The sequence below is a fragment of the Pelmatolapia mariae genome, linkage group LG3_W (genome assembly GCF_036321145.2).
Source record: "Pelmatolapia mariae isolate MD_Pm_ZW linkage group LG3_W, Pm_UMD_F_2, whole genome shotgun sequence".
In the NCBI taxonomy this organism is placed as follows: Eukaryota; Metazoa; Chordata; class Actinopteri; order Cichliformes; family Cichlidae; genus Pelmatolapia; species Pelmatolapia mariae.
In genome coordinates this window covers 70,373,642-70,385,872 of record NC_086229.1, presented here as the reverse complement: position 1 = coordinate 70,385,872, position 12,231 = coordinate 70,373,642, and positions in this window count along the sequence as shown.

The following is a 12,231-nucleotide window of genomic DNA, read 5'->3' as shown; positions in this document are numbered from 1 at the left end:
AAGAATTGACAAAGCTCTGACCATAGATTTAATTGAGGTGGATAAATGCTAAATGTAGTGAGGTTGCACCTTCACATGACGACAGGGTGGATGTATCTATGTGTGTTTCTCTGTTTTTAAAGGAGTGGAAAGATGACAACAACATCCTAGCGTGCTGATTTAACCTTTAAAAGCCACTTTCTGTGTCTGTGAATTTACCAGCAGAGTGTTATTATGACTTAGTATTGCCAAATGCAGAGGTCACTGTGGGAAAGTGTGTATACACCTGTGTGGCGCTCACATTTATGTTCTCTTTTCTACAGCAGAGAGTTCATCATGTGATCTGATTCTGTGATTTATAGTAAAAAACCCAACTGGTTAATCTTTTTTCCCCTCACAGGATTACTGGGTTTATGTGTGAAGGCAAGCGTGATTACAGGTCCTATGTTGGTTATGCAATTACACTATGTTGTTGAGAAAATCACCTCTGGAACCTGTTGATCCAGCAAAAACCTCCAGGATGCTTCATATGTTTTGCTAATGTTTGTTTCTCTCTAAGAGTGTTTGTGGAGGATTCGGCACAGACACACACAGACATAAGTGAAACAAAAGAGGTTGTGCAGTGATTACAGAACATCTTACTGTTGAGCTCATAGTGTGAAAACAAGTGAGTGACATTACTTAAGAAAGTCACTGGGTACTGTAGTTTTGATTAAACACATGGGCTGATTCATGATTTGGGTAAATTATAGCAACAGTAGTGTTTTTAATTATCTGGGGAAATAAAGTGCACATGGCACACTTGTGTCTGTGGTGTGGGATGCCTTATTGCTCCTATGACCCTACAGTTGTTTGCAAGTGTGAAGTTTGTATTTACTCACAGATTTTGCTTTCTATGTAATTGTGGTGTGGATGCGAGCACCAGGCAGAGCTTAGAGTTAGTCCAACTTAACATGACATGAATATTAATTTTATTCTCTAACGCAGGGTTTACAGGGCTGGAGTGAAATTACTTTGGAGGAGAAGCCCTGATGTTGTCTGAGACATGATCTAATTAACCATTTTCTTTTGTTATTCTCCTAGTTCTGATGAGTTGACTCATGGGAGAGACCAAGTGTCAAAAGGAGGGATTCCAGGTTTAACATGAAACAATGCTTTCTATGTTTTCCATGATGATTTTGTCCATGGCTTTTTACTGTGATTTGTGGGATAACAGTTCATTGCAGTAGGGAGATACAGGTGCAGTGGTCAGAGTATTGCTGGAAGAAATCATCCCAAGGGTGGAATCTCCAGACTGAGATTGGGTGCTGATCAGAAGTCTTCAGAGACCCAGCGAGAAATAGGAAACACTCATGGCAGAGCTGATGGCCCAGGCAGTGGTTGAGGTCAAAGGTCATGCAGTTTTGGGCCCTACTAGTCATCATGAGAACATTCCAGAACCACAGCAATAACCATAAAGCTGCGTTGGAATGAGAGGGTGAGGGGTGAAAAGAGCGCCCTCCTCCAACAAGGGCGTGCCAAGCTCCAACTCTACGACTGCAGAGCAGACTCTGAGCCACTGAAGATGGATCAGCAAATGAATGTGGATAACACTCGAGAATCACTAACATCAGTGTTAGAATGTGTTTGTGGTATTCATTTAGCTACAGGTTCAGACATATTCACTGTCCTTGATGGCAAACATCTGGACAGGGCAAAGCAAATGGCACAAAGTAGGGTGTGATGTTTGGTGAGGCATGTGTGCCTCAATCCCTAATAACATTGGGGAAGGTATTTTATAGAAACAGTTAATAAATTGGGAGATTTAATGATAAAGTGGGAAAATATATCCCACACTGAAAAACTTCCTCATCTTAACAACGGGTTCTTATGAGAGAGCAGCTTGATGTAACTAAGGTTGAAGTTTTCTTTGCAGATGAAAAACAAACACTGTTTCATTTCTATACATGATCTCATATTGTGTTTTATTTTATGATATAACTGCCATCCTTCGAACAAAGGGTGGAGACTCAGATGGAGAGAAGATGACAATAAAATGTGAATTTGTTGTTTCCTTCTGACTATAGGGAAGATGCACATTGTGAATTCTTTGAGTACACAATGGTGCTGATGTACAGTAGTTAGAAAAGAAATCTCCATGTGTTTTATGTGATTCTTAATTAATTATTTTTAATTCTTAATTGTGGTATCACAAAGGGTGGAATGTGGTGGCAGATTTCTTTTCTCGTGTATTAATCACATATTTAATCATATCACATTAGTTATAGTTATATCACTTTCTCACTTTACTATAGTAAGAGCACTCCTGTCACTATTTTACATGCATGTGGAAAGTTAACACAGTGAGGCCGTTGTAATGGGAGACGTTAAACAGATTGTGAGACTCCTTCCGCTTATCAGGGATGTAAATGCTTAGGTGAAGGCTAAGCAGAAAACAAGGTCATAATTCTCTCTGTGAGGGAGGAGGTACAGCCCCCCCGTGAGAGGGGGGTAGGACATGTAAGAGTTTGTGGAATGTTCTTTGTCTGTGTGTCTGTATATAAGATATAAGGGCGGTGGCCACAATTCAGAGATGATCCTGGTGTTTCACTGGGATGCTCTCTCCACATTGCAATGTGTTGATTAAACCCACTTCAAATCAAGCTCACTGGGTGTGTTGCAGGTTATTGTTAAAATTTCCACAACACTGTGTTTGTCCTGTATCAGCTGGGATAGGCTTCATCCTCCCGCAACCTTGAATGGGATACATTGTATTCCAATTATGTAATCTCATCATTTACAAACTCAAGGTATCCAATCAAAGTATAAGTAATAATTATAAAATGGGAAAGCAGAAATAAGTGTGACATGAATGTAAATGTGTGAGCTGACATAGAGGACAGCTACATGTAGTCTGAAAAACCTTTGTTGTCAAGTTTGCAGGTCCATCAGCACGAGACATTCTTACATAGAAGAGACTGTTAAAGTCTCTAACTCAGTGAAGCATTATTGGTCCCGTCTGTTTGGATAAATGTAGTAAGTTGATGTATGTCCATTTATTGACACATTTTCTTAAGTGCTTATCCAGGATCACAGTGGAGCTGCAGCTGGATATGTTCAGTAAAGAAACCTTACAAAAGTTAACATAAACCTGCATCTCTGTACGTTGTTGTCCACAGGATGAGAAAATCAAACTGGAAGACTGTGGAAGACTTAAAGAGCATTTAAGGACGTCTTTTGAGTGTCTAGTTGAATTTATTCTACTGGCTCTCATGGTCATTTGTGATTATGGACATATTTTTCATGTTCATCCAGCTATTTAGTAAATTCTATATATTTAGTAATATCTGTCAGCTATAAAATATAATATAAATATAAAAATATCTAAATATCTCCTGCCCGTTATATTTTAATGATGTAAGTCTGTTATCGTGTTACATTAGCATTCCTCACATATCAATGAGATGCTGTACAGTACAATCCTACTGACACAGCAGAGGGATAACGACGGCTATTCAACATCGTTGCACAACACATTCGAGCTGCATGATGCAGACAAAGTGACTAAATCATCTTTTTGTGGTCTATTGTCTTTAAACCAGCAGACAAAGCCGATGGCAGAAGATGTTTGGAGAAGAACTTCAGGCCGTGGACTGAAAAGGTATTTTTTTTCTTGTTATCAAAAGACATTTGGAGTGATGACTTCTACAACTGGTTGCGCTACAGTAAAGCTTACAGTCTAAGAAATCACAGTGTTGATATTCAGCACAGAGAAAATTCATAAAAAATCTCACGTGTTTGAATTTATTTACAATCATAGTTTTTATAAATTGTGACTTTAAACAGCTTTGACAGCTTTGATATTGTTTGACACTCGATATCAGGTGATAGGGTTTAATTTAAAGGTTTCTGTGTCCCAATGAGCCATTTACACTGACCACTGTCACTTAAACTGTAACGCATTCATTATTTAGATCCAACAGAGAAATAACTGAATGTAAAAATGGCAGCACTCAGGCCAGGTTTATAGAGATATATGCATGCATTATGAAATTTATGTATCCCAGATCATTTTTATTCATCTAGTCCTGGCAGAATCACCCATTTCTCCCAAGTTAACTGCAACCCAAAAGAACTAATGGTATTTACACACTCACAACCAGTGTCTGTCAGCCACAGATGTGCTAGAAGCTATAAGAGTTAGAAACTCTACTTATGGAGAAACCTTCTAAGCCTAACAGAGGACAGGTACTCCTGCCCAAATAACATGATATAACCCCACATACAGCCCAGCCATAAAATGAACCAAGTCATTTAGTTAAAGACAGCATGGGACCAAATGCATGTAACCAGCCTGCACCCACCTGACATTTCTTCCTCATGAATTAAATGAATGAATGGATGAAAGTTAAATGACTACAAACCTAAAGCCACTAGTTCCCACACTGGATCTCCCTGACACTGTGTGTTAACCGTATTTAGCTTGTATCAACAGTTGTAACAGGCTAAGATACGTGAGAAACTGCATTGAATGATTGTTTCTATCTTAATGGTTTCAGCTGACTGGTTTCAGCTTAGATGTTCTGATTTTTCCTTTCAGTAGATCAAAGCACCTCATGCTCCTTCTGCTTCCATTTTAATGGCAAGGAGAAGAAGACTTCAGCGAAGTGGCGTTCATGGTCTCAGTGGACAGTCATGGTCACACACTGCATGTGGTTTTTAAAGCAACATGTCTGTTCACAACAATGGAGATGTGTAATATTAGTGCAGCTACGGTTCGTTCTTGAACATCAGTTCTGTTTTCTACTTTGACCACTTACACCAAAATAGGTTTGTTTTCAGATTCTTTCTTTTAAATCTATAAAGCACCTGTTCATTTTTATTACAATTAGTTTCACATAAATGTTAGTGTTTCCTTTATGATCTTTTAATGCTTACACTAGACTGTACACGTCTACATTAGAGACATTTCTGTTACCTGTTTCTGTTGACTCAGAGTTGTGAAATGTTCTTTGATTAGATACACAATATGAAGTTCATAATTTTCTTACAAATAAAACTCTAATGACAAACATGAACAGCTGTGGTTATTTCTGAGACATGAGTTTTTTGAATGTGTTCATATTTAGACAGTGTGCATCTGTATGCTGAAACTGTAATGGTGAACCTGAGGTGATGGTCAACACAAAGCAAACATATATAAATATAAAACAATATTGAAGTAATGTCTTTACCCTCTGCAGCGTGTACACGCGATCACCTTATTCACTGTAGTAAACGTACACCGCTAGCTCACGTGTCTGACTGTCTCCATAGTTACATCGTACAGTGGGGCAAAAAAGTATTTAGTCAGCCACCGATTGTGCAAGTTCCCCCACTTAAAATGATGACAGAGGTCAGTAATTCGCACCAGAGGTACACTTCAACTGTGAGAGACAGAATGTGAAAAAAAAATCCATGAATTCACATGGTAGGATTTGTAAAGAATTTATCCGTAAATCAGGGTGGCAGACCCTGACAGAGCCCTGCCCCACCATGAGCCTGGGTGGATGCGTGGTTATAATATAAAAGGACCGATACTGAATATGAATATTTCATGAAAATCAAATTATAATACAAATTCCTAGGTGTTTGTTATATCCAGCAAGAGTAATATTGATTACATATGTCTGAATTGCTAACCCTAACCCTAGCTCAACAGACCACAATGCCCTGGACTGTCACTATTATTACATGCTGTGAACATAAGTAGCTTTGATCACAGTTTATGTTGTAAAAGAGAAGGAATATTGAAAAAAAGATCAACATTGTGATATTATTTCTTTCAAACTGACCAGAAACATGCTTGCCAGACTCTTACAGCACAGGATCAGACTCACTGTGCATGACGGCTCAGGCCAATAATGTTTGTTAGATTGTCAGTTGTTTAGTGCTTCTCTACAGTTAGGGTCACCATCTCTATTTCAGAATAATTAATATGCAGAAAACACTAAAAGTTCATTGTCTTCCAATATTCTAGCATAATTAAAAAACTTTGACTTTGTTAGTACATATTGTTACAGTCCTAATGCCAATATGATTCCTCATAACTCCTGCTTTGAAATACTGAACTTTAAAATTGACCTGATGAAAGATAATTTACACTGGCAGTCTGTCAGGATAATTCTGACTGTAAGATCACTGTAGTAATCTGAATCCTTCTGAAATGTGCTGTGAATGAATGCTGATGCAACTGACTGTGGGAAAGCTGTTAATAAAATGAATCTGTGACACATGCAACACATTCACAGAGGAAGAGGACACAAAGGGAGGACACGCAGAGGCTGTGTTAAAGTCAGAAATCCAAATCTTTAGTCAAAAACAGGCCCCGGTTACAAACAGGAAGACAAGCAGTCCATCAAACAGTCTACAGGGTCAAACATACAGAGAATTCAAACAGCAGTAAAAAATAACTGGACACTGAAAAACTTAAACCAATGTGTGTCGCAATAAAAGGAAGCAGCGCAGTATATTCACTGAATTATCATCAATTACAAAAGAGAAAAAGAGAAAAGGAGAAAAATGATGATTTCTTTTTTTTTTTTTTTTTTTTTTTTTTTTTAAACCTGTCCCGTTTGGTTCTTTTGCCATCAGAATTATTGTCTAAAGGCGAAGAAAGATGCCCAACGGATTTACTTTACCAAATGGACCATCCCAGCCTTGCCGTAATGGTCCATTTGATTTACCTTTTATTGTTTATTTTATTTTATTTTATTTTTTACTTGCTAGATACGGGACAGGGGAAAAGAAAAGGGAGAAAGAAAGAGGGGGGAAAAAACAAAACAAACAAAAAAAAAAAAACAGCGGAGAACAGGGACGGGGATAAAGGGCAAAAAACAAAAACCAACAAAATAAGCAGACAAAAAATACATATATCGATCACCTGGATCACCTGTTGAGAAAGAAAAAAGAAAACAAGCAGAAGAAAACGAGAGTAATAGAATAAACAACATCACAATGATATATGGGAATATAACACTACATACTTAATATTAAACATTATTGTGCAGCACGTAAGATCGACAGCGCACAGTGTGCTTTGAGGTAGGAGCCAAAAAGGGTGTAGTTTGTGTGTGTGATCACCTGTGTGTACACCTGTGAGCATGAGCGCGCTTGTATTTAAAAGGTTCCTTAATGTAATGATCTGCTAGAGGGTGTGGGGGGCCACAGTCCCATCCTCCAGGGCATGAAGCAGGTATGGAGGAGATCAAAACTCCAGACATCCAGAGGCCCCCAGAACACAAGAGACCAAGGAAGACCAACAGAGGGGCAGCCGTGCCACTGTCCCAGAAAGAGCTGAGGAGAGTCCCAGATGAGGGATCACTCAGCAGCCGCGGAGCAGAAGCCAGGGGGGGTTGCAGTGACGTGCCCGTGAGCTCCGCCGGCAGCCAGCTGTGCCTGAGTGACCGAGCCCCAGGCCGAGAGGCCGAGGGCACCCCACCCCCGAAGTGGCCCGAGCGAGCCCCAGGTTCCAGGCCCCGATAAGCAGCCACCAAGGAGTGAGCCGGTGTGTACCCGGACGCCCACCCCCGGACACAAAGAACCACCAACGCATCGATGTCTGAGGGCGTCTGCCACCGTCAGGGGAAGTGGTGGGGGGAGATAGGCCTCCAAACCTTGGAGGGCCTGAGATGTCCCCAGAGAGGTGGCGTCTGATACCCAACCTGACATATAGACACAGACATACAGGCACACTCAAATACAAACATCCATTCCCACCCTCATGCTCTCATAGGCAATTACTCCACACTCAACCAACGTGGAGACAGACATAAAGAGACGCTGTACACACAATCACACTCCCCAAGCGTACTCTAAGAACCGGGTCTAGGTACCCTTGCCCCTGGAGGGGGAAACTGCACCCAGACCCAGGTGGTGTTACCCTTTTCCCTGCAGTGGGGAGAAGCAGACTGCCCCGACTCCGCAGCAGCAGGGAGGCCCCACACCCCAGACCCCAGTCGGACGGCCAACTCCTCCTCCTAGCCCCCCCGCTCCAGCAGGCCGCAGAGACCGGGGGTGTGAGAAGACTCCAAACCTCCCTCTACCCGCTCATATGTAGTGTTGATGTATATGTGTTCTAAGGTGCAATTAAAACCCAGGAGGGCATGGAGCTACCTGCCAGAGAGCAGCAGGTAAGCGCATAGCCCCTCCTGATAGCCCTCAATGTCTACGTGTATTTAAAATTGAGAGGTGGGCAACGACGCCAGGGGTGAGGTGTACACCCTGATGGTAATTTGGAGTCCGTGTTGTGAGCCCACCCCCAAGATCCTATATGTACAGTGGCTTGCAAAAGTATTCGGCCCCCTTGAACTTTTCCACATTTTGTGACATTACAGCCACAAACATGAATCAATTTTATTGGAATTCCACGTGAAAGACCAATACAAAGTGGTGTACACGTGAGAAGTGGAACGAAAATCATACATGATTCCAAACATTTTTTACAAATAAATAACTGAAAAGTGGGGTGTGCGTAATTATTCAGCCCCCTGAGTCAATACTTTGTAGAACCACCTTTTGCTGCAATTACAGCTGCCAGTCTTTTAGGGTATGTCTCTACCAGCTTTGCACATCTAGAGACTGAAATTCTTGCCCATTCTTCTTTGCAAAACAGCTCCACAACTGCCCTGTGATGGCCTCAGAGGTTGTCTAAGAGAATATTGGGAACAAGGACACCATGAAGTCCAAAGAACACACCAGACAGGTCAGGGATAAAGTTATGGAGAAATTTAAAGCAGGCTTAGGCTACAAAAAGATTTCCCAAGCCTTGAACATCCCACGGAGCACTGTTCAAACGATCATTCAGAAATGGAAGGAGTATGGCACAACTGTAAACCTACCAAGACAAGGCCGTCCACCTAAACTCACAGGCCGAACAAGGAGAGCGCTGATCAGAAATGCAGCCAAGAGGCCCATGGTGACTCTGGACGAGCTGCAGAGATCTACAGCTCAGGTGGGGGAATCTGTCCATAGGACAACTATTAGTCGTGCACTGCACAAAGTTGGCCTTTATGGAAGAGTGGCAAGAAGAAAGCCATTGTTAACAGAAAACCATAAGAAGTCCCGTTTGCAGTTTGCCACAAGCCATGTGGGGGACACAGCAAACATGTGGAAGAAGGTGCTCCGGTCAGATGAGACCAAAATGGAACTTTTTGGCCAAAATGCAAAACGCTATGTGTGGCGGAAAACTAACACTGCACATCACTCTGAACACACCATCCCCACTGTCAAATATGGTGGTGGCAGCATCATGGTCTGGGGGTGCTTCTCTTCAGCAGGGACAGGGAAGCTGGTCAGAGTTGATGGGAAGATGGATGGAGCCAAATACAGGGCAATCTTGGAAGAAAACCTCTTGGAGTCTGCAAAAGACTTGAGACTGGGGCGGAGGTTCACCTTCCAGCAGGACAACGACCCTAAACATAAAGCCAGGGCAACAATGGAATGGTTTAAAACAAAACATATCCATGTGTTAGAATGGCCCAGTCAAAGTCCAGATCTAAATCCAATCCAGAATCTGTGGCAAGATCTGAAAACTGCTGTTCACAAACGCTGTCCATCTGATCTGACTGAGCTGGAGCTGTTTTGCAAAGAAGAATGGGCAAGGATTTCAGTCTGTAGATGTGCAAAGCTGGTAGAGACATACCCTAAAAGACTGGCAGCTGTAATTGCAGCAAAAGGTGGTTCTACAAAGTATTGACTCAGGGGGCTGAATAATTACGCACACCCTACTTTTCAGTTATTTATTTGTAAAAAATGTTTGGAATCATGTATGATTTTCGTTCCACTTCTCACGTGTACACCACTTTGTATTGGTCTTTCACGTGGAATTCCAATAAAATTGATTCATGTTTGTGGCTGTAATGTGACAAAATGTGGAAAAGTTCAAGGGGGCCAAATACTTTTGCAAGCCACTGTATGTGTTATGAGAGTGTGAGTAATGTGAATGTCTAAGTTGTGAGATAAAATTGAGGCAGAGGCAGCCAGAAGGGGACAGAGGGGGGGGATGCCTCCTCTGCACCCTGGTGACACACCCCTACCCCAAGGCCCTGCATGTGTGGGTGATTGTGGTGGAGCGGGAAGAGGGAGGCAGCTGGAGATGGGGAGGGAAGAAAGGGAGGGGCAGGTGACCCCTCCCTGGGGCCAGCTCCCCCGCTGACCCCAGTAGGCACCCCCATGCTCTGCAACCCGCCAGGGAAAGGGGGCCCAGGCCCATCCGGACCAGGGCCCAGTGCAGCAGCGCCGCCCGGCCCCACAGAGCCCGGGACAGCCCACCCGACCCCACTACAGAGAAAACTGCACCCACCCCATCATCCACTCATCTTCCAGACTACACAAGACAATAGACGCCCAGGCTGAGATCTTCCTCCACCTCTCCTATATCTCCCCCTCCTGCAGAGAGAATTCCTGAGGAGAGGAAAGCTCCTGCAAGATGTGACAACCTCCCCCACCAGTTGAAGAGTCCCCCAGGTGGCTCGATGCACTGGCGGCGCCCTGCGCCAGGACTGGGCCCCCATATACCCACCCGCCCACAACCCCAGCAACACACCAACCAGGACCCGAGCCCCCGAGGCCCGGCCAGGGCCCCAGCCCAGAGACGGAGTGCCCCCAGAACCTCACGCCCGTCCCGGACCCACCCAGGGGCAGCTAGGCTACCAGGTCAGTAACCCACGTCCGTCAGCACAGACCCTCCCCTAGCCCCGCTGCACGCAGCCACGAGGAAACCGTCACCTAAGAGCCAACAGAGCCCTTAATTGGCCATGACCGCTACCCCGGGTTGAGCCCCCCAAGGAAGATGCTCCTGGGGAACCCCCCGACGCCCTAAGCCTGTCCCTACCCCCACACCAATCACAACAGTGAAGGTGGGACCAAACTATGACCCCCCACCCCCACTAGGTGATGGAGCTGATCAAAGGAGCCCAGAGCAATTGATCTGATGTGGTGGCAGAGGCTGTATCAAGACTAATGTAATCTAATAGATAATTTCTATACTGGTTAGAATTAAGATTATTTTTATTTTTCCAGTTCATGAGGACTGTTTTCTTGGCTATGCATAGGGCAGTGAAAACCATGTGGGCTATATTCTTTTCTGAAGTGACATTATCTAAGCTGCCCAACAAACACACTAAAGGAGAAGTTGGAATGTTACATTTCAGACACTTTGATAAGTCTTCACATATCTCACGCCAAAACTTCTGAACTGGTGGACAGAACCAAAGAGCGTGGATATAATTGTCCAGTGAATTGGTTTGGCAGTGTGAGCAGTTGTTGGTAGACGTAAAGCCCATCTTGAACATCCGATGACCTGTATAGTGCACTCTATGTAGTATTTTGTATTGAATTAATTGAAGACTGGGATTTCTAATTAGATGAAAGGTTTTTAAGCAAATCTGAGACCAGAAGTTTTGGTCTAAGTTAACTGATAAATCCGCTTCCCATTTTGCAATAGGAAGTGATATTGATTCATCTATTTTAGAAAGCATTCTGTACATTTTGGATAGTAATTTGGGGGTTTTAAGAGTAAGAAATTGAACCACACTTGGTGGTGTTTGTAGTTCAACTTGACCCGGTTTAAATTTCTTTTTTACTATGGATTTAATTTGTTGATATTCTAAAAATCTTTTCTTGTTGATCCCATATTTTGTAACTAGTCTGTCAAATGAAATAAATTCTGTTCCTTCTAGTATATGTTCTAAATATTTGATTCCTTTACCACTCCAATCTGAAAAGTTTATCATATTATTGTTTTGTAATATGTCAGGGTTGTTCCAGATAGGTGTACGTTTGCATGGGATTAATGAAGACTCTGTCAACTTCAGAAACTCCCACCATGCTGTCAGAGAGGAGCTAATGTTGACGCTTTTGAAGCATTCATGTCGTTGAATGTTTGAGCTAATAAATGGTAGATCTGAAATCTCTAGATTATTGCAAAGTGCTTGTTCTACATCTAGCCAAGGTTCATCTAAGAGGGTATGTTTTAGCCATCCTGAGATAAATTGGAGCCTGTTGGCTAAGAAGTAGTGCTGAAAGTTAGGTAGTTCTAATCCTCCTTTATCCTTGGTCTTTTGTAGTGTTTTTAAGCTTATACGTGGGGGCTTATTTTTCCAAAGGAATTTGGACATATATGAATCTAGAGATCTGAACCAATCTTGTGGCGGTTTAGTTGGGATCATTGAGAATAAATAATTTATTTTTGGTAAGACCATCATTTTTATAGCGGCAACCCTTCCCATGAGT